Below are 18,940 nucleotides of genomic sequence, written 5' to 3'. Positions count from 1 at the left end.
TGGACTCCTGGCAAAGCAAACCTCTCCATAAAGATGGAATCACTGGGGAGTTTGCAGAGAAACCCTCATTTGCTCAGTGCACATCCAGGTTTGGAACCGTAGCCCTCAATGTTCACCCAATTCTTCCTCAGCAACAAGGAGCAGGCTGCAGCTCTCTGTGGTGTCGAGCACCTCTGTCCAGAGACAATGAAAAAGCTGGAACACCTTTTCCAGCTATGAAATCCACAGCAAGAACCTCCAAAGATCAGCCACAGATTCAGCCCTTTGAGGATGGGGAAGCCTCTACAGCCTCAGGCTACAAGAGTCACAAGATAGTCATAACTGAAAAGAAAAATCCCTCCTATGACAGCCTGAGCACTGAGCCTCCCAGCCCAGACCCCTCTGAAAAATTCCCTTCTTGGACTTATTTTGGAATGAGATGACCTGGACATCAGAACAACAAGCTCTTACAATTCATTAAAGCTTTACCTGCATCCAGGACAGTTTTTCACATTTTTAAACATTGTTCTGGGAAATTCATGAGCTCAAGATGACTGCGCTTCAAAAATGATGTATGCCTGAGGGCAGAACATCTTGTGCAAATACAGAACAATATCAACATGCAAACCTGACATTTTTCCCTAAAAGATAATGAAAAACAGTTACTAATGCTCTAACATACAGTTTAAGAATTTTACAAGAATTTGCCTTTTGTTTTCTAAATAGAAATCGTTTTTACAGTTAAAAAAAAGCTTGTATAGAATAAAAAAAATGTAAGAGGGCATAAAATTGAGTTTGAGAAATGACGAGTCGCACGCCTGTCCACCAGTTCCTGTGTCACCTCTAACAGAAGCTGAAAGCAAAGGGAAAGAAGGTAAAGAGCAAGACAGGGCTGTGAGATACTGATTCTCTCTAACATCTCAAAACCCTTCCAGCTCCTGGGACTGTGAGCAGATGCAATTCCTCTGTCTTTAGCAGCCCTACAGGGATGTCTTTCACAAACTGGCCATTACCCCCTGGATCCCATGTAAACCTTTGCTCCCCACGACGTCCCTTTGCAGGAAGATCTCCAGTTCAGCTGAGTGAACAACCACAACTTTTCCTCGCCTCCAAACTGCTCCTATCACTTTTATTTGGTGGCTCCAGGTGCTTGCAGTGGGAAAGATGTCAGCAGTGAGTGCCCAGCACTCTGCTCATGTTGTGTGTACGTGCTGTGGGCAGAGAGCTGAGGTTTTGGAGTAGATGCTGAAGAGTGCAGCAGAACAGACACTGGAATTGGCTACAATAACATAAAGCCTTCTGAGAGACTGCTAGGTTCCCTCCCAAGTTGTCACAAGGCAAAAAAATTTACAAAGGCTTCACTGTCAACCTTCCTGCATGAATAAACAATTCAAAAATAGCAGAATTCCCTTTGATACAAAAAAAACCTGGCTTCTGCTAAGCAGTGCTGTTGAACAAGCAGCTTCTGTGGCACTTCTCCTCTATTGTTTCTTCCCTGAGACAGGCTCTGCGCTGTCCCCGTTTCAGGTGACGCCTGTTAGCGGCGAGAGAGTGCGACAGGCACTTCAGAAGTTTCCTTTTTCACCTGTTCCGGGGAGGAGAGCTCTGAAGCTCGCAGCCCTGAAGTGATTTCTTGCCATTTCCTCTCTTTGTGCTTCGCTGCAGGTTTCCACCTCTGGTCTGCAGCACCCCAGGGAAAATACATAGTACTTGTAAGCTGTCAAGGCAAGGTAGCTCACTGAAGGAAGTCATAATCAGGAGGCTAAAATTAGCTGTAGAGCAGGCTGCATCTTCAGTGGGAAACACTTGGGTGTTGCATACTGATCGAGATGGAAAACAGGGAGAGCAGCCCTGGATGCAGAGAAACGACAGGAGCAGCATTTCCCTTCTCCGTCCTTGCCCTGAAATACGGCTTCCTTTTAATTTCTGTACACTCCTGGTCTCTAGCCATTTTAACCAGAGCGGTGCAGAGGGTTTCCTCTCTCTAATGCTTTTGTATTGTTTGTTTTTGTTTGGATTTTTTTTTTCTTTCTTTCTTTTCCTCTCCTCATTTGCCCCTTTTCCTTTTCTCCAAAGAGCTTTCTTGCATGGAAAATGGCAGCCACCTGCTCCTATTGTGAAGCTGCTGCAAATGGGAACAGCCACTTTACTGAACACAACTGCCTTTGGGCAGGAGCAGGCCCAGCTGGGACTAAGATCTACAAGTGGACAATTAGCAGCCAAGTAGTGGACTGGAGCTGGTTATTTTTATTGCTGCCCCGAGGAGATAGGTCAGGCAAGGCAAAACATTAGGATAACCAGCAAACTGTAAGCATCTGAAGCTCTTGCAAGCCCTGAAATGCCTCATTTCTGCTCAGCACCAGGCAGCAGGGAGATGTTTTTCTCATCACCATGTTTGCAGCATTCAAGCTGTTGAAAGAGGAGCTCGATGATCATTTTTCATGTGTGATTTTTAAAAGCCAATTCCGCATTTTTTTTCTTTGCTCACCACATCATGATCTGTCACTGCCAGCTGCCACTGGTCATTGGTCACTGGTGGTGCCAGAGTGGCATTTTCCACTCAGGTGTGCATGAGGTGAGACCCTCTGTGCGAAACCCACATCTCTAGAACCAGCCCAGAGACACAGGACAGCCTCCATGTGACCCATTTGTCCAGTCCTGCTGCCAAAGGAACCAAAAAAGAGGTGGCCACAGTTTTGTCATGATTCTTTGGGCATCACTACCATCAACCAGCACTGCCCTGCAAGGCCAGGATGTGCATCAGGTGTGGAGATCAGGAAGAATTTCTGCATGGAAAGGGTTGTCAAGCACTGGCACAGGCTGCCCAGGGAAATGGTGAAGTGCCCATCCCTGGAAATGCTCAAAACCTGTGTGGATGGGGCACTTGAGGACGTGGTGGTGGTGCTGAGTTGATGGCTGGAATTGATGATGTCAGAAATCTTTTCCAGCCTGAGTGATTCCATGATGGAGAAGTTGCCTTAAGCTGTGGTGGGTATGCCACTGGAAAACTGCAAAGCCTGCTAGGAATGACCTCCCTATTCACAGACATTTGGCTGGATTTTGCTTCTTTCCAATTTTCAGGTGTGTTTCATTGCAGGAAAAGCAGAGACAGAACAGAAACCTGCTTGTCTGAATCCTCCATGTGCTATTACGACTGCTTTTCGAGCCACAGTGACACCCTGTGTAGTGCCAACCTGGCAGCTGAGTTCCCAGAATAGCTGCACAGGACTTTTTTAAAATCTGTTGTGATGTCAGAAAACTTCCCTTTTTAGCCTTTGCCTCATCTATCAGCTATAACTTGCTCGTGGTTGCTGAGCCATAAATAGAGGCTGGCAGTTAATGTAGGCTAAGGTTCACAAAATCATTTCAAGGAGTTAAAGATCATTAGGAGAGAGCCAGAATCTCCTACAGGGTATTTGTTGCCTTAACCTTATAGCAGGATGAGAGGCATGAAAATGGGATGAAAATGTGCAATACCTTATCGTAATGCAGGAAAGCTTTTTCAGCATATTTTGTATCTATCATCATGAAAGACTTAAGGCACCAAGCAGATAAAAGGCGTTGTTTGACCTAAAAAAGTCAAAGGTTGAGAAGGGGGGGGACAGACAGAGGGACTTGTGCTCAACTTCCAGAGCTCAGTTCATCTCTCCCTGCAGTGACTGAAGGAATTATCTTCCACAAGGCAGCTTTGGGTGAAAATTTTATGCGGAGGCATCTGAACACACATCAGAAGTGAAACAAGGAACTGGAGCCTGCCCACGTGTGGGTGCCTGCAGCTCCACCAGTGCAGCTCCCCAGCAACTGGGACATCCAGCACAAGCTGAAAACTGGTGGGGACCCAGCAAGGAGAATGCAGACTTCTCCCTCCTCACTCCTAAAACCCTCTAGGACCTTCTGAAGTTGTGCCATTTGGCAGGGCAATGACCATTACTCATCCCAGGCAGACCAAACCCCACCTCAGCTCTAAACATCTCTGCCACAGCCAGAGAATCAGAAACATCACAGAGTCCAAACAGCAACAGGAATGTAGCTAAAAGCTGCTAGAGATGGACATTTAAACCAGAAGCATTTGCTGTTCTTCGTTCCTGGTTGTTTGCCACAAAGCAGGAACGTGCAATGAGGACTCACGTGCATCCAGTCCTTGAGGAGTTCACGAGCACACCCAGGGCTCACCCATTGCTCTGGCAGTTGATAAAACCTTGCTTTGCAGGGTCAGATCCTGGGGAAGAGAAAGACCAAACCTTGAGGGGAGGAATGAAACAGGAAAAACCTTCTCCCCTCCAAACCAACAGTGAAGCACCTTATTTTTCAGATTTCCATTCACTTCCTCCTCTTTCCCCAGTTCAGAGAGGGCAGCTGTGCCTAAATACTCAGAAAGAAACAATTAAATGGTGAGTTTTGGGAAGCAGGGAGACTGCTTCTTTGGAGAGCACAGTCTGCCTTATAAATCTCAAATGATGCAGGACAGAAGGCTTCGTCCATTTCCTTCACTGAATTCCTCTCCTTGAACAGATGTGCTGGGACTCTGCCACCCCCCCTGCTCCACTCCAGCCTCAGCCACACTTCATTCATCTCCTTCCCTTTTCTGAAACCCGAGTTATGCAATCCCAGATCATTCATTACACCCTGGCAACCCTGAGCCAAGTGGAGCGTGACAGAAACACGGGGAAAACGGAGCCAAGGAGCAAACCTTGATGCAGCCCATGGGAAAACTCCTGCACGTGGCACACACATCCCTTCAGCACGGAGCAACAGAGCTGTGCTGCAGCACATGGAACAGCAAAGGTCACAGGCAGAAGGGGCTGGTATCTAAGAGAGGATTTTATTTTCTTTTAAAAACAGTTTGTCAACAGCCGAGATAATTTCCAGTTCCTTTTTTTCTACTTGAGTTGGAATCTTCGTAATTTTGTATTTCTGGTGTTGTATCTCAGATTTACCATTCTGCCACTGCATCTTTAGCAGCAAGACCGCATCTTTCACCGTCTGATCATATTCCCTCCTCCTCCTCTTTTTTTTGTTTCTTCCCATTTTTTTACTCATCGGGCTTGCCAAGGCATCTCTGTCTCCTTTACCTGGGAGCCTTTTGTAAGAGTAGCATCATGGACCAGCCACCTATTGCACAGTTGCTTGCATCTACTTGTTATGAAGGAATTAACCATCAACAAAACCATCTACCAGATAAATCAAACTGCATTGCACCAATCAGAACTTTTTTTGGTGGACAACTGAGTCAGCCACAGGAGAAGAGTGTTCAGCCCCAGAAGGTCCTTTGCACGTAAACCAGGACCCACCAAACAGTATTTACATAATCATGAGAAAAAGATCCCCAGTCTTTGATCCCAAAGCATGAAATAATAGGTTTATAATTATTTGAGAATACTGTCATAACCACCCTTTTCCATTACTTTAGGACAAGCAGCAGGAACACAGCCCTTCTGCCTAGAATAATTTCTCCAAGAGAACAGCAGTGACATACAGAAGATCATGCAGAGTTTATAAAAGTACAACTCTAGGATTATTTATCTCTGTGGTAGAAGTTCAGGTCTCTGCCTGGTGGCTTTCATGTCGTTTCAGATAGGGATTCTTGGAAGATTTCAATTTCAGATTAAAGATTTATGAACTTCATGTTAGTGACAGCATAGCAAGCCTGCAGGTGATCTGTCCAAAGGCATCTGGTATTTGAGGACAGCACTATTTTAATCCAAAACAGTTTCTTTTGGGGTTTAGCTTGTCTTAGGAAAATAGACAGAGAAGACTTGCACCTCAGAGATGCTTAGCTATCTACCCAGATTGGCAATCAAGTTAAAAACAAAGTTCAGTGCAGGTGCTTATGTGTTACACTGCACTATTGGTTTTCCTAATTGCAGATTCAGTGCTTTTCACTCAAACCAGTACACAGCCTTCAGTAAGGACACAGAAGGAACATTCCTGTGCAACTCCTGTCACTGCCAGGATTTTGGTGCCCTAAAGCTACACTTTGCAGGAGAATGAAGCACTGAGGTAGACACAGGCTGCAAAACAAGAATATTTTTCACACGGGGATTCAGGGCTTGTGGGAAGGCACCAATTAACCTGAAATATAATCCCGACTGAAAGACAGAACTGGTGAGGGCAATACATTAAAGGGAGAGCAAGGGGCCATGAGATTACATCACGCGACCTTTGGGGCAGCGCTCATTCTGATTTAAACGTTCCGTTCCCAAGGCCTGCCGCTAGATGGGAATAAAAACCAAACCAAGAGTCAAGAGATGCTTGGCTTGAGCATCGCTGCCAAGCGTAGCCGCAGGAGTTTCCCAGCTCCACACCACAGCCAGCGAGGCCAGAAGGGAGGCACTGGTCCCTTGAAAGCCCAGCAGAACGACACGAAGCGACCACAGCACCCAGCAGCAGCTGGGCTCTTCAGCCGTGCCAGAGGAGCTCATTTCGCAGTGGCACCTGATGCTGCTGCGGGCACAGGGCAGAGCCAGCCCCAGGTACAGTCCCTGGCCACGAGCCACCCAGGAGCTTTAGGGAGTCCCTGCCCCACGTTCTTGCAGGCATCCACCTTCCCAGGAGCAATCCGTGCTCTGCACTCCGCTCCCAATGGAGCTGGGCTTCCCGGAGTGCAGCTCGGAGAGAAAAGCAAGTTTTTTCCTGGATGTGTCGGAGAAAAGCTTTGTGTCACAGTAGTCCCTTACAAGCCTGCCTGTGGATCAGATATCCCACTCCATCACTGCATTTAGGGTGAAGGGCAGATAAGCCACCCTCACTTTCTGATCCCAGTTTATCTCAGATTGCTAAAATCTTCTGAAAAATACGCAGTAAATCAGTGGATAATTGTAGCGTTCAGCTTGTCTGGAGCAGACATCGTGTCAGACATCGAGGCAGGTCTGATTGGCATCATTTTGGCGTCCAAGATTACCTGAGATAGCCTGGGACAGAGGTTTCAGCAGAACAGCTCACTGCTAAGCCTAGGGATGCCTATGGATGGCAAGGTTGGTCTAGCAAAACAGTCTCCTCCTAAACAGAGCTTTTAAAAACACCAGGTACTCATGGAAAACTACTGGATTTGGGGAAAAAAAAACCAGCATGAGCTCAAAGCCCGTTCAGAGCTCTTCTTTCATCATCTAGCCCCCACTAAAACCAGTGCTTTAGTAGAGACAACCAAGTGGATGCACCTGCTTCGTCACCTTCCCCCAAAGATCATCTTTCCACCAAGTTAATTACCCTGAGTTACATGAATTAGTTTGGCCTCATCTCCTGTGGTCGCTTCTGGTGATAGGAATGTGGAGTTCATTGCTTATCTGTCCATTCCTGGGATTTTTCCTCCCTTTTCCACCCATTCCTGGGATTTCTCTTTCCTTCACATTCCTTTTGGCCTTCCTTCAGTAGGACCACCAGGCTGAGACACTCAGCTGCCCACTTCTCACCTTCCCTGCTCTCTCTAGGAGAGGGAACCCGTGGTCTGTGTTGTACGAGGTGGTCACCCAGCTCCAGGAGCTCAGCTTCCCTTCAGGTGCAAGGTGATATTTAGATGAGATATCAGGAAAGATTTCTCCATGGAAAGGGTTGTCAAACATCGGAACAGGCTGCTCAGGGAAGTGGTGGAGTCACCATCCCTGAGAGTGTTCAAAAAAGGTGTGGCTGAGGCACCTGAGGAGGTGGTTTAGAGGGGAACATTGTGGCGGTGCTCGGTTGATTAAGGAATTGCTGTGATTGGAAAAGACCTCTGTGACAGGCATAAGGATTGGCAGAGTTTTTCCATGGCCAAACAGGGTCATTAATAGCATTTCTTGCCATGAGGCAAAGCCAGGGTAACCTGGTGCCAGCTGCAGAGGGCTCCCAGGAGGGGACAGTCCCCTTTCCTGTCCACAGAGCATCCCCTCACATGCCCAGGCAGGGCCTTCACCTCCTGCCACTCCACAGGGATTGCCATCTCCCTGCAGCAAGGCCTGTGTGGTCCAGAAGGATAATTTTAACTAGAACATTTAAAATACTGGAATAAATGGGACTTCTCAAAGCACCACAGAGCTCCAAAGGTTTCAGGAGCTAAATTACTCCAGAAACACCCAAGCATGGGCTGTCAGGAGCAATGATGCTCTGGCAGAGAGGATGGACAAAACAGCTTGACAGACCCCTTCTTTCCATCCTGGCATCCCTAATTGCTCTGTTAATGACTTGTAATTGCATCCTACATGTCAGGACATATTTTGGTTCCTTGCTTGATACAGCACTGGGGCCAGTAAGATCATTCAATTAACTGCACAGTCCAATACCTCCCCAAGCACCAAACCCTCCCATCCCAGATCTGCTGGGATCCTCTTCCTGTACCTCTGCAAGGGCCCGAGGGAGGAGGGAGCAGAGCAGAGAGAAACATTCATTCCCCTCATTTAAAAATGTAAAGCACATTCAGGACTGCATGTAATAGTGCTGTAAATCTTATTTCCATAAAGTACCTCCAGGGCTAATTCACGAGACATTAATCATATTCCAGCTTCTCCCAGCTGTTAACTCATCTGCAGGGTTTTTAATAAAAGATTTTGTGTGCATTTTCAAGAGGCAAAATTGTACCAATGAGGGCTGGTCTACTCGGAGCTGAGATTTCCATGGTCTGGAACAAAAGCCACCTTAGAGGCTTCCAAGCCTCTGCCCAGGAGGTTTCACTCCCCAGCTGAGCCCTCTCCAGCTCCAACCAGGGTGACCTCACGCTCCATATCCAATAACACCCCATGGTGAGGAAGTTTGGCTAAGGGACAGGCAATAATCTATTTCCAGGTCACTTCCTTCAAGTGAAATCTGATTTATTCCCAGCCAGTTCATCGGTGTTGTTCAGTGGCAGAACCCTTAATTACTCCTTTAAATCTCATTTTAATTTCCAAGTGCTGCTCCCTTCTAGCCTCCTGGAATTATAATCTGAGCTGTGGATAAACACACTTTTTCCTTGTATCACAGGATCACAGAACACCTCCCCAGCCAACCCCCATCCTTTTCCTCCAGGTGAGCCTGGGACAGCGGGGGAGGGATGGTGTTGCCAGCCAGGCAGCAGGTCTGCCCTCAGCAGACCTTCCTCAAGCTCCTTTTCCATATGCAAAGCCAGATTTGGGAGGATTGCATTGTCTAACTCCATCCCCTAAATCAGCTTGTTGGCTAATCCTGTTTTAAGTGTACTCCACATTTGAGGGAGCATCACCAGTTGCAGAAGCCCCTCTTGCTCCACTTAATTACACAGAATAACACTAAACCCAGCCTCAAACTACAGAAGCCTTGTTGTCACAAGGCAGATGATTTCCAAAAGCAGTTTCTTCTGCATTGGGGAGTCTGTAAAAATTAAAAGCAGGAGACACCTGCATCCATCTCAAAGGGAGAAAGCTGGGCAGCTTCCCATGATCAGGACGAGTAGTTTGCAGTATCAGCACTCACTCAGGGTAGTATTCCTACCTGATAACTCAATTTTTCTCTGAGTTTCTTATCAACTTAAAAAAAAAAAAAAAAGCCAATTTAAAAATCAAAAAGCCACTTCACACTGAAGTGTCCAGGTCTTCACATCTGCTGCTTTCCAAGGGAAACCTTTCAACTTTTTCTTTCCTTCCCTCAGCTGAAGTTAATCAGCAAATTTGCATCAGTTCCTCAGGCTGTGTCTTTAGGCAAGGAAATCCCTGATGTTACTAAATTTAGGTATTTCTTTCTTTCTTTCTTTTTAAAAAAGGGCATGGGTAATAAAAAGCCAAATTAAGCACAGGTGGGACCACATCAGATTTAGACAGTGCCACAGGGAAAGGAGAGCTGTGTTTTAGTTTTCACTGGAGGAGAAAGTTGTATAAGCTTAGGAGTAGTTGTTGGTGAGCAAATAAAGCCTCCATGAATCAGTTTATGCAGCTTTCCCTTTTTTTTTTCCTTGAAGACAAGCTTCAACCTCCTACTTTTACTACAATCCTCTGTGGTGTCAGTGTCCTCCAGTGATCCCAGATGTGGAATGGGACCAGCAGCTATTCCCACCTTCAACCCCAGCTGTTTTGCCAACTTGAAGGACCCCCATGGCTGGGTTAAGGCTGACAGGAGGCCTCAAACTGCTCACAAAAAATGAGCATTCGCTAGCATGAGGTGGAGTTTCAGCCAGCTGAATCACAAGCAGTGCAAAGGCAGCCAACATCTGGACAGGCCATCCAACCAGGAGGCTGTGCCTGCACATCTGGCAAAGTGCTCCCAGGGTGAAGCTGCTGCCATACAGCAGAGATGGGCAACCAGAACTCGCTGGGAACGGGGACTCGGGTCTGAGTCTGCACTGAGCACACAGACCAGGGGAGGTATAACCTCACCGAGAAGTCATGTGAGTATTTGTAAAGATAAAGCAAAAAGCAAAAAAAACCAACTCAAAAAAAAACCAACCCCAAAAAAGCCCTGAGCAAATGGAAGTAGAAATGCTGATTGCTGCTGCGTTTTGGGTAGGAAAGCACAGCCCGTGCTCCAAACCCTTTTGTCTGTTGACATCTACAGAACTCCTCTCCCCAGGCTCAGCACAGGCACAAATGGTCCCCTGGGGACTGTCCCCTTGGTCCTTGCTCTGTCTGCAGCTCTCTGCTCAGAACATTTGCTCTGCCTCTCTTGTCCCTTCTCTTTACCTTTGCTTCTTCCTTTCCAGGAGCCTTCCTTCAGAGGCGACAGTCCAATACCGCAGCTATGCCAGATATGTCACTCTCCAAAGAAAGAAAACGTTTTTTCTGGGATTAGAATCCTCTCTCCTGCTAATCCACCACCCACCATGCTGCATGCAACCTGCTGTTGCATCTCAGCTGGGTCTTTAACACCATAAACTAGAAATACCTCATTAAAAGCAGAAATATATAGGAAAATCCTATCAGCACCCTGACTGTGCCATGGGTAGAACCAGGGACACAGCCAGCAAAAAAACCCCAAACAACAAAAACATTCCCCCCCCCAAAAAAACCCCCAACTCTGATTCTTTTTCTCACCTTTCCTTTGTTTTCCCTCCTAAAAGATGCTGGGTTTTTTTCTAGGTTTCTGTAGGTTCCCCACTGCCCCACACAGCCAGAGAAAAGAGGCTCGCCACATTGCTGCCAGACAACCTTACTCACGAACTGAATTTGCTTTGCTTCTTCCCAAGGTGAAATGCAGATTCTCAGCACTGCTATTATCTATGTGCTTCTTTTGAGCAGTAAAAAAAAGCCAATACCAAATGTTATTAAACCTATGGGATACCAGCAGTTACCTTCATGTGTTCCACTCTGTGGGGTGTTTGTACTTCCCTTCCCACAACCCTCACTGAAAACCCAACCCTCCCTCCCCCCCCCAAAGACCCAGCCCAGCACACCTTTGGCTGCTGGCAATAATTATTTTGGAGTCCCACAGCTGCAACTGAGTAGAACCACCATGAGTTCTGTGAGCAGCTTAATTTGGTCATCTGGATAATCTATTTGTTTTCTTAGTGTTAGGTAGTTTAGATTGATTTTGCTATTATTTTCAGCTCCACGGGAAAGAAAATTGGTAAATAACTTTAAAAAAACAAAAAAAATTGTAGCAATCATTAACTGTCAACAGAGCATCAGACAAATCAAACTGCAGCAGCAGCAGAGATTGCTCTGTGTGAGGGAGAAGACCACAAGCTCCACGGGCACTGCCAGGTCAGGCTTGGGCAGGGCTGGTACTCCATGAACACAGCCAAGCAAGACACTCCTCCCACTTCTAGCCCCACACAGCCATGGAAATCCAGTTTTTCCCCTGAGAAAAGAGGCAGTGTGGGTCCACAAGGCTGCAGCATGACCCAGGAGGGTACAGGCTCACACAAGACACAGCTCTGAGCCTGACCTTCCCCTGAAGAGCTCAAAACCTGCTGGGCCAAAAGCTGGTACCCAGGCATGCAGCAAACCCTCTGCCACCTGCCCTGCTGGACATCACTGCTGTACCACCCTGTGTCCCCTCAGCAGCACATCCTGAGCACCAGAGGAGAAAATTAAATCAGTCCAAGCTCAGAGCTCCAGACCTAAGATAGAGCCAAAGCCAGCTTTTCTGCTTCAGAATTCCCTCATCATTTTGGCTTTTCTTACCTGATTTTTCTTGCTCCTCCTCCTCCTCACCACCAAAGTCTCAGGCAAATCTTTAGCAGCAGATCCACATCTCCACACCCTTCTGCAGAATCCTCCTGCTTGACCCAGCCCCTAACCAGTAGCACCACACAGCACCCCTCAAAGCATACAACCAAAACCATCTCTCCCAACTCCACCACCAGCCCAACCCTTCCCCCAAACCAGCCCTCTCCTGCCGGGCTTTGCCCCTTTTAGCTCTCACTCTAAACCCCTGTGGCAGGCAGGACTGGCTGAGCTGGGCTGCTGATGGGCAGCTCTCTTGAGTGTGAGCACCAATTCTTCTGAGATAAGGCGCTCCATAGGAAGGAAGGGTGGGCAATCAAACACCACCTCTTTTCCCCCTCCAAATTTAAGATTTCAGGAAGTCAGGGAGAAGTTACTGCCTTTTTAGAAAGCATTGTTCATATAGCAGCACTACAGCACTTGGTGCTTCTCTGCAAAGTGTTCAGGGCCAGAGAAAATGGCCCCAAGTTATGTCAGGGGAGGATTGGATTGAATATTAGGAAAAATTTCTTCATGGAAAGGATTGTCAGAGATTAGAACAGTGAAGTGATGGAGTCACCATCCCTGGAAGTGTTCAAAAGAGGTGTGGATGTGGCACTTGAGTTTAGGGTTTAGTGGTGAGCATGGTGGTGGTGCCAAGTTGGAGTTGACATTCTTAAAGGCTTTTCCCAACCTTAACAATTCCATGATTTCTCTGTGGTCTGCAGGTAGCATAAACCAAAGCTCCTCCTGCTGCTTGCTCTCAGGATTTAAATCACGTGGGGTCTGGGACACAGTCCTAGCAACAACAGTTCCTAATTTGTGAGATGTCAAAGCTGTTTGCCATCCTATCCTTAGTCCACCCTCCATTTCCCCCACCCCATCTGCCCATTCTGTGGCTTAGAAAATCACACATCCCTCCACAAACTGCAGCACCAAGAGCAACACTCTTCATTTCCAGAGCATTCATATGAAGTCTTCAGCAAGGCCAAACACTTTAAACAAACACTTGAAGACATGTTCACATCCTGGGAATTCTTAGCATAAGCAGATGGATTGGTAGATGCGGTGGATTAGTTTGGGTACAATATAATCCAATGTGATACCCAAGTGATTCAAGCAAGGGAAACAGATGCAATGCCCTGCTTGAAGGAAAATAATGTGTTTTCTTGTCAAGATGTTCTGATGCTGACCTTCCCCCTGCACACACTTCACATAAAATAATGCTTTGCTATCATCCCTGGCCAGATGGCCACAGGTTTCTCTAAGTGAGCAGCGTAATTCCCACCTACCCTAGACTACAGTGACTCCAGGGAAGACTCCAGTGGAGAATTTCCAGGCAGGACAGTTCAGGACTGGCAGCACAGCCAGTTTTATCCAAGCAGAGATTTGGACACCTGGCAGGGAGGAGAAGTAGCAAACACTGAGGCTTAATTTTATGCCCAGTCAGGCCTTCACACCTTCTCACTCAGCTCCATAAATTAGGCTGCCCTTTCCTTAAATATTTGCTTGGAACAGCTCCTGACTTTATCCTGGAAGATGAAAGATAAACTCTGAGGCTCCTGTATGAGGCCAGGCTGCCTGTGCTGCACCAGCCCAGCTGCCTGAAGGAATCCTCCCTCTGCCCAGGCAGACCTTTGCAGAGCTGTCCCTTCTCAGATGCCAGCCTGTCACCCTTTGCACACCATTTCATTCCCCTGGCAGAGCAAGAAAAGAGCTGCAGAAACGGCAGGGCTGGGGCTGCTGTAACCCCCCAGCAGAGGGGAACGATGGCATGGTGGCAGCCAGGTGACCACTGGTGACTTCAGCCCCCTTCTTCCTTGGCATAAGGGGCACGTTCTGGCTCAGGGCTGACCCTGACACCTCCATTTTCCTCCTTCCCAGATTTCTCCAAGCCTTCCCCTCACTGAATGGTTCCTGGTGTGTTTTGTGGGTGGGGGTGGGACTTGTTTCACCCAAGTACCTGTGTGGTTTTTCCACCTGGAGCACTGCCAGCATCCTTGCTTTTCCCTTGGTACTGTGGGTTTTTTGTAGCATTTATCTCTCTTGGGAGAACAACTAATGTGTGTGATGATCAGACAGTCTGATAAAGGAAAAATGACACGTACTACACCAGAAAGGGAAATGAAAGGGCTTTTTTCATGCCTCTGTGCGCATTAATAATCTTTAGTTGCCTGGATCAGCCTCATCTGGGACCCTCCCCAGTGTCAACCATCAGTTCAAGAGCTACACTTCAGCTCTGACGTGGTTTCTGGCTTTGTTCTCAACTATTCCTGACTTAACTGGTAACATCTTCCTTTTCCTGATGGTGACACATGCTCACCTTTTTCAACGTGGTGAGGTTGCACCCTGGCTGGTCAGGGTACTGCTGTCACAGTGGTCACCCTCTGTTCCCAGCTTGGTTTTCCTTTCCTTGGCTTTCCTTTCCTGACAGTTTTCATGGGTAGACAAGATGGGAAAGGGAGGGTGAGAGGAGAAAAGCCTGCCCCCGTGCTCAGACTGTCACTGGATAAACAGCAAAGGCTGGTGGCAGTTTGCAGCAGGCAAATCCAGAAATTAAAGAAATAAGTCACTTTTCAGGAGGGGAATACAATGAACCACAGTTTTTCCTGTCCCTTGCACAGCCCTTCAAAAAGATGGAGGGGATGAGACCCCACAGCTTCTGTGCTTGGCTGTGAACAAGTGATGATCTTGTGAAGAGCTGAATTTCCAAGGTGCAGCTCAGCTCTGGTGAAAGCCTCTGGCAAACTCCCACTGCTTTCCATAGCGTGCATGGAGAGATCCAGAAACACCAGGCTCTCTGTTGATGTAACTTGATGGAATTGTCAAACACATTTCTGCAATTTTACCATGTTTTTATGTGATGCAGAACCATGAGCTTTTCCTGAGTTTGATAGAACTTAAATTGCCCAGAATGGAAAGCTGACCTTTCACGTGCTGCTGCTGCTCCACGTCACCTCGAGGCAGGAATTGTGCAGGCAGCACATGCCAAGGTTGGGAAGGGAGCAGTTTGCCATGGTGGGGCTGTGCTGTGAGTCCTGGCTTGGGAAAGTGTGGGACAAACTGTGCTGGTGGCACTGCCAGCATCTCTGGGGCCAGCAGTGCTCCCTCACGGTGGGTTTGCAGGTTGGCACAGGAAAAGTGTGAGATCCTCAGCTTAACTCGGGGTCAGGTCCCTCTTGTAGGGAATTTCTTCTGCTTTCTCCCTTCACAGCATGCAAGGGCTCCCTGGTTTGAAGACTTGGTTTAAGAAACTCACATTCTCTCAGCCCATCTTCAGAAGAGTCCCTGTTGGAGCAATTTAAACTTTTTTCTCCTTAAGGAAGGGTTTGGCTGATAGCAGCTGCTCCCCTGTCAGTGATGACAAGTGGAAAGGAGTGTGGAGCCAAACACGAAGGAGGAGCAGAAGGAACAGCAATGGAGAGCAGCAGCATTGCAGTGGCTTGTGAGCTTTGGCATCGGCCAAGCTGCAAACGGGGACGTGTGAAAAGCAGGGTCAGGGGAAAGTCAAGAGCAGAGGAGCTGCTGAACAACTCAGCTCTCTCTGGTTGCTCAGCACTTGCTCTGCTGGTGCTGTTGTGAGGATATTTCAAGCTGTTATTAGTCCCTGACCCTTGTAAGGCTGGCTGCAGCGGTGGAAATGGGGTGGGAGCAGAGTTTTCCAAGATGTGGGGCGTAGATTCTGATGATTGCTCTCAGAAGTTGGTGGTTCTGGGTTCCCCGTGCCTGTGACTGAGGTCAGAGCCTGCCCAAGCCCCTTTATGTGCCGTAACTCAGATGATCTGTGTTTCATCACATCTCTCATTCTACCAGATGTGACAAGGATGCAAGGGCTGAGCAGGGAATTGGGGTCTCAGCCATGCCCACAGCCCACCTAGAACAGAACACTGCTCTGCCTGCTTGTCAGGGAACACAGGAGGACTCTGCTGGACACACGTGGGGTCCATGCTCCCCACACCAGCAGAGCCTGTGAAGCACAGAGGGACATTCCCCCTGTTCCCACGGGCAGGAATTGTTAACTGGGGATGGGCAGTGGCACTCAGAAAGATGAAACAGCTTTGTTCTGGATACTCCTTTCCCACCACATCCTTCTGGCTGGTCCCAGCCAGAGTCCATCTGTGGCTTTGCTAAAGCTCAGTGGAAAAGAGAAGAGGTGGAGGAGGCGTGGGTGCTCCCTGGATGGCAGCACAGGTGCTGGGGGCTGTGGGAACCCACTCCTGCTCGTGGCCAAAGCTAATCCTGCCTCTTGGACATGGTGCAAAGAGCCTCAGACATCAGGTACATTAACAAGTGGGCTTTAATGGTCCCCAGCAGGCAGCCCTGGCCCTGCCAGGCTTCCTGCAGCACGGCTGGGAAGATCAAAGCTGTCATGTGTGAGTGCCAGCCTGACTGATGGTGACACAGGGAACAAATGTGATTAAGCAGGAGGGATAAGGCTCTGCCCAGGACCTTCCCTGGCAGCAGTAGGAGTTTGGAGAACAGCTGCTGTTGATCTGATGTCCTGTCCTGGGTTGGGGAGGATGAGGAGGAGGTAGGGGAGGAACTGATCCCCTGCCCAGTTTCATGCAGTGCCACGTGGGAGTAACTCAGCTTGTGGCTCTGCAGTTTCCAGCCCTTCCCTGTGCTCTGAGAGCACAGGGACAGTGTCTCCTCCTGCCCCCAGACCCTCCCTGGCTCTTGTGGGAGGCACCTTGACTCATGCTGTGCTCAGGTCTTGTCAAACCCCTCCTCAGGAGCCCGAGAGGGGGATGGGGAATTCCCTCTGCCCATCCCACTTCTGATGCTGACGTTATAACACACACCTCTCGTGAATTAATTGTGCATTATTAGCATCCATTATTCATTCCTGTGATGTGTACGTACATCTGCCATGCTGAATAATAAGGGAATTATGCCAAACAATTAAATGGCCCTCCACAGAGGAACAGCCTTGAGAGAAGGGGCTGTGTCACAAACAAGGGGGGATTTAGTGGGGGCTGGCACCAGACTGGGTGGGGAAAGGAGGCAAGAGACCTTGCAGGAGGAAAGCCAGGGCAGAGGGTAAGAAACCAGCAGATATTGTGAATTACAGTGGGCTGAACAGGCTGTTTATCATGTGAGTGGCTGAACCCAAAGAAAGCAGAGGGAATTTGGGTCAACCACTTTGGCAAAACGAAGTCAGGCCTAAGTGGTTCCTTCAACAGGAAGAGAAAAATGTCCTTTATATTCTACTCTGGTTTTTAATGTTAGGCTAAACAAAATTCGCCTCAGTGTCAAAAGTTTAGGAAAGGCTATTTCAAAACATTTCACCCGATGTCAAAACCAATCCTGCATACTTTTGGCTGAAGCTGATTGTGAGATTAGACACAAACTTGCACACAGGTTGGTTCTACTTGAAAGAGGAAAATTTTCATCAATTTGGCATATTTGTTTTGATTATTTATGGCACAGTGGGGAGGGAGAGGAAGGAATCTCCCAGTGCTCAGGGGAGAAAAGCAGATCAACCAGCAGAGCTCAGAGCTGCAGTGTGTGTGTGAAAGATCAGAGCTGCAGCAAAGCTGGAGAGGGGAAGCTCAGGTTTTCAGAATCCATCTCAATTGACAGAGATAATTACAGGTGCCATGTTCCCAATTTCTTCTTCTGAGGACTCTCGTCTTTAATAAACTCATTCTAACAAATTGATCACAGCCTCTCTGGTACTCAGCACATATCAAAGCCATTTTTAAGATTGAAGAGAACATTTTGGGTGAAAAATAGGAGCCAGTGCCAGACTTTGTAGAGATCTAAATCTACCTCAGCTGTAATACAACTGAATTAACTTGCTGTCTTCACATGCCCACTGCTTAATACGTTCATGGGTGTCTGAGGTTCTAAGGTTTGGCCAGTGCTGACAGGGACCAAAATGACCCCTGGAACTTGCTCATGGTGTTCTCTGGAGGTTGCACCCCAGCTGGGGAGACCAGGTGAGGATCACACTGCAGTTTCCCAATGCAGTTTGGACACCCCGTGCTGTTTTGGGCTGACTGCAGAGAACGAGACAATGACAGAAAGTTTTGGGTTGGAAAGGACTTTTTTTCCACCCCCTGCCATGGTCAGGGCCACCTTCCACTATCCCAGGTTGCTCCGAGTCCCATCCAACCTGGCCTTGGACACTTCCAGGGATGGGGCAACCACAGCTTCTCTGGGCACCCTGTGCCAGGGCCTCCCCACCCTTGACCAGCAGCACAAGTGCATTCATATAAACAATATAAGTAATAAAAATAATAAAAACACATTCATAAATTCCGGAGGAGTTTGAGCAGACGATTGCTTCATCGGGTCTAGGTTACTTCTCTTGGCCATTTCTTGTTCTTTTTTCCTCTATTTTTAGTGGAGTGTTTGTACCAGCATAATTCTGCTGAAATAACTAGACAAAGAGTAAATTTTTTACAGCAGTATCCAACATGCTTAAGACCTTGTTTTCTAAACCAGTATAATTAAACCAAACCTCCCGAAAAATCAACAAGTGATTTAAGTGCAAGGCTTTTAAGTGCATTTCATTAGACACAGGCAAATACCACGAGGATGCTGTAATTCCCTTTTCTGAATTAGTCTGAGGAAAACATCATCATTAACTCCCATAACTCCAAAATAAACGCTTCTTAACCCAAATGGAGGGCTCCCACACTGGCACTGTTCACCTGAATAAGCTGCCAGTTCAGGTAACTGGTGCAGCTGTGTGGAGGTGCTTTGTTCTCCACAGTGACCCTGTGGAGGGTCTCATCTGTTTCATCTGGCCCAAAATCTTCCACAATCCTGGTCAGCAGCTGACTACAGGAAGCAGAAATACAGGGATTGGCCTTATCCAGGAGTGTCTTCCTGGTGTCCAACTTGAACAGAGGATAATCTAAGGTGGGCTTCACCTTCTGCTCTGTAGGGAA

The sequence above is a fragment of the Corvus brachyrhynchos genome, unplaced genomic scaffold (assembly GCF_000691975.1).
Source record: "Corvus brachyrhynchos isolate BGI_N302 unplaced genomic scaffold, ASM69197v1 scaffold346, whole genome shotgun sequence".
Taxonomy (NCBI): domain Eukaryota; kingdom Metazoa; phylum Chordata; class Aves; order Passeriformes; family Corvidae; genus Corvus; species Corvus brachyrhynchos.
Note: the sequence above shows the minus strand (reverse complement) of the source record.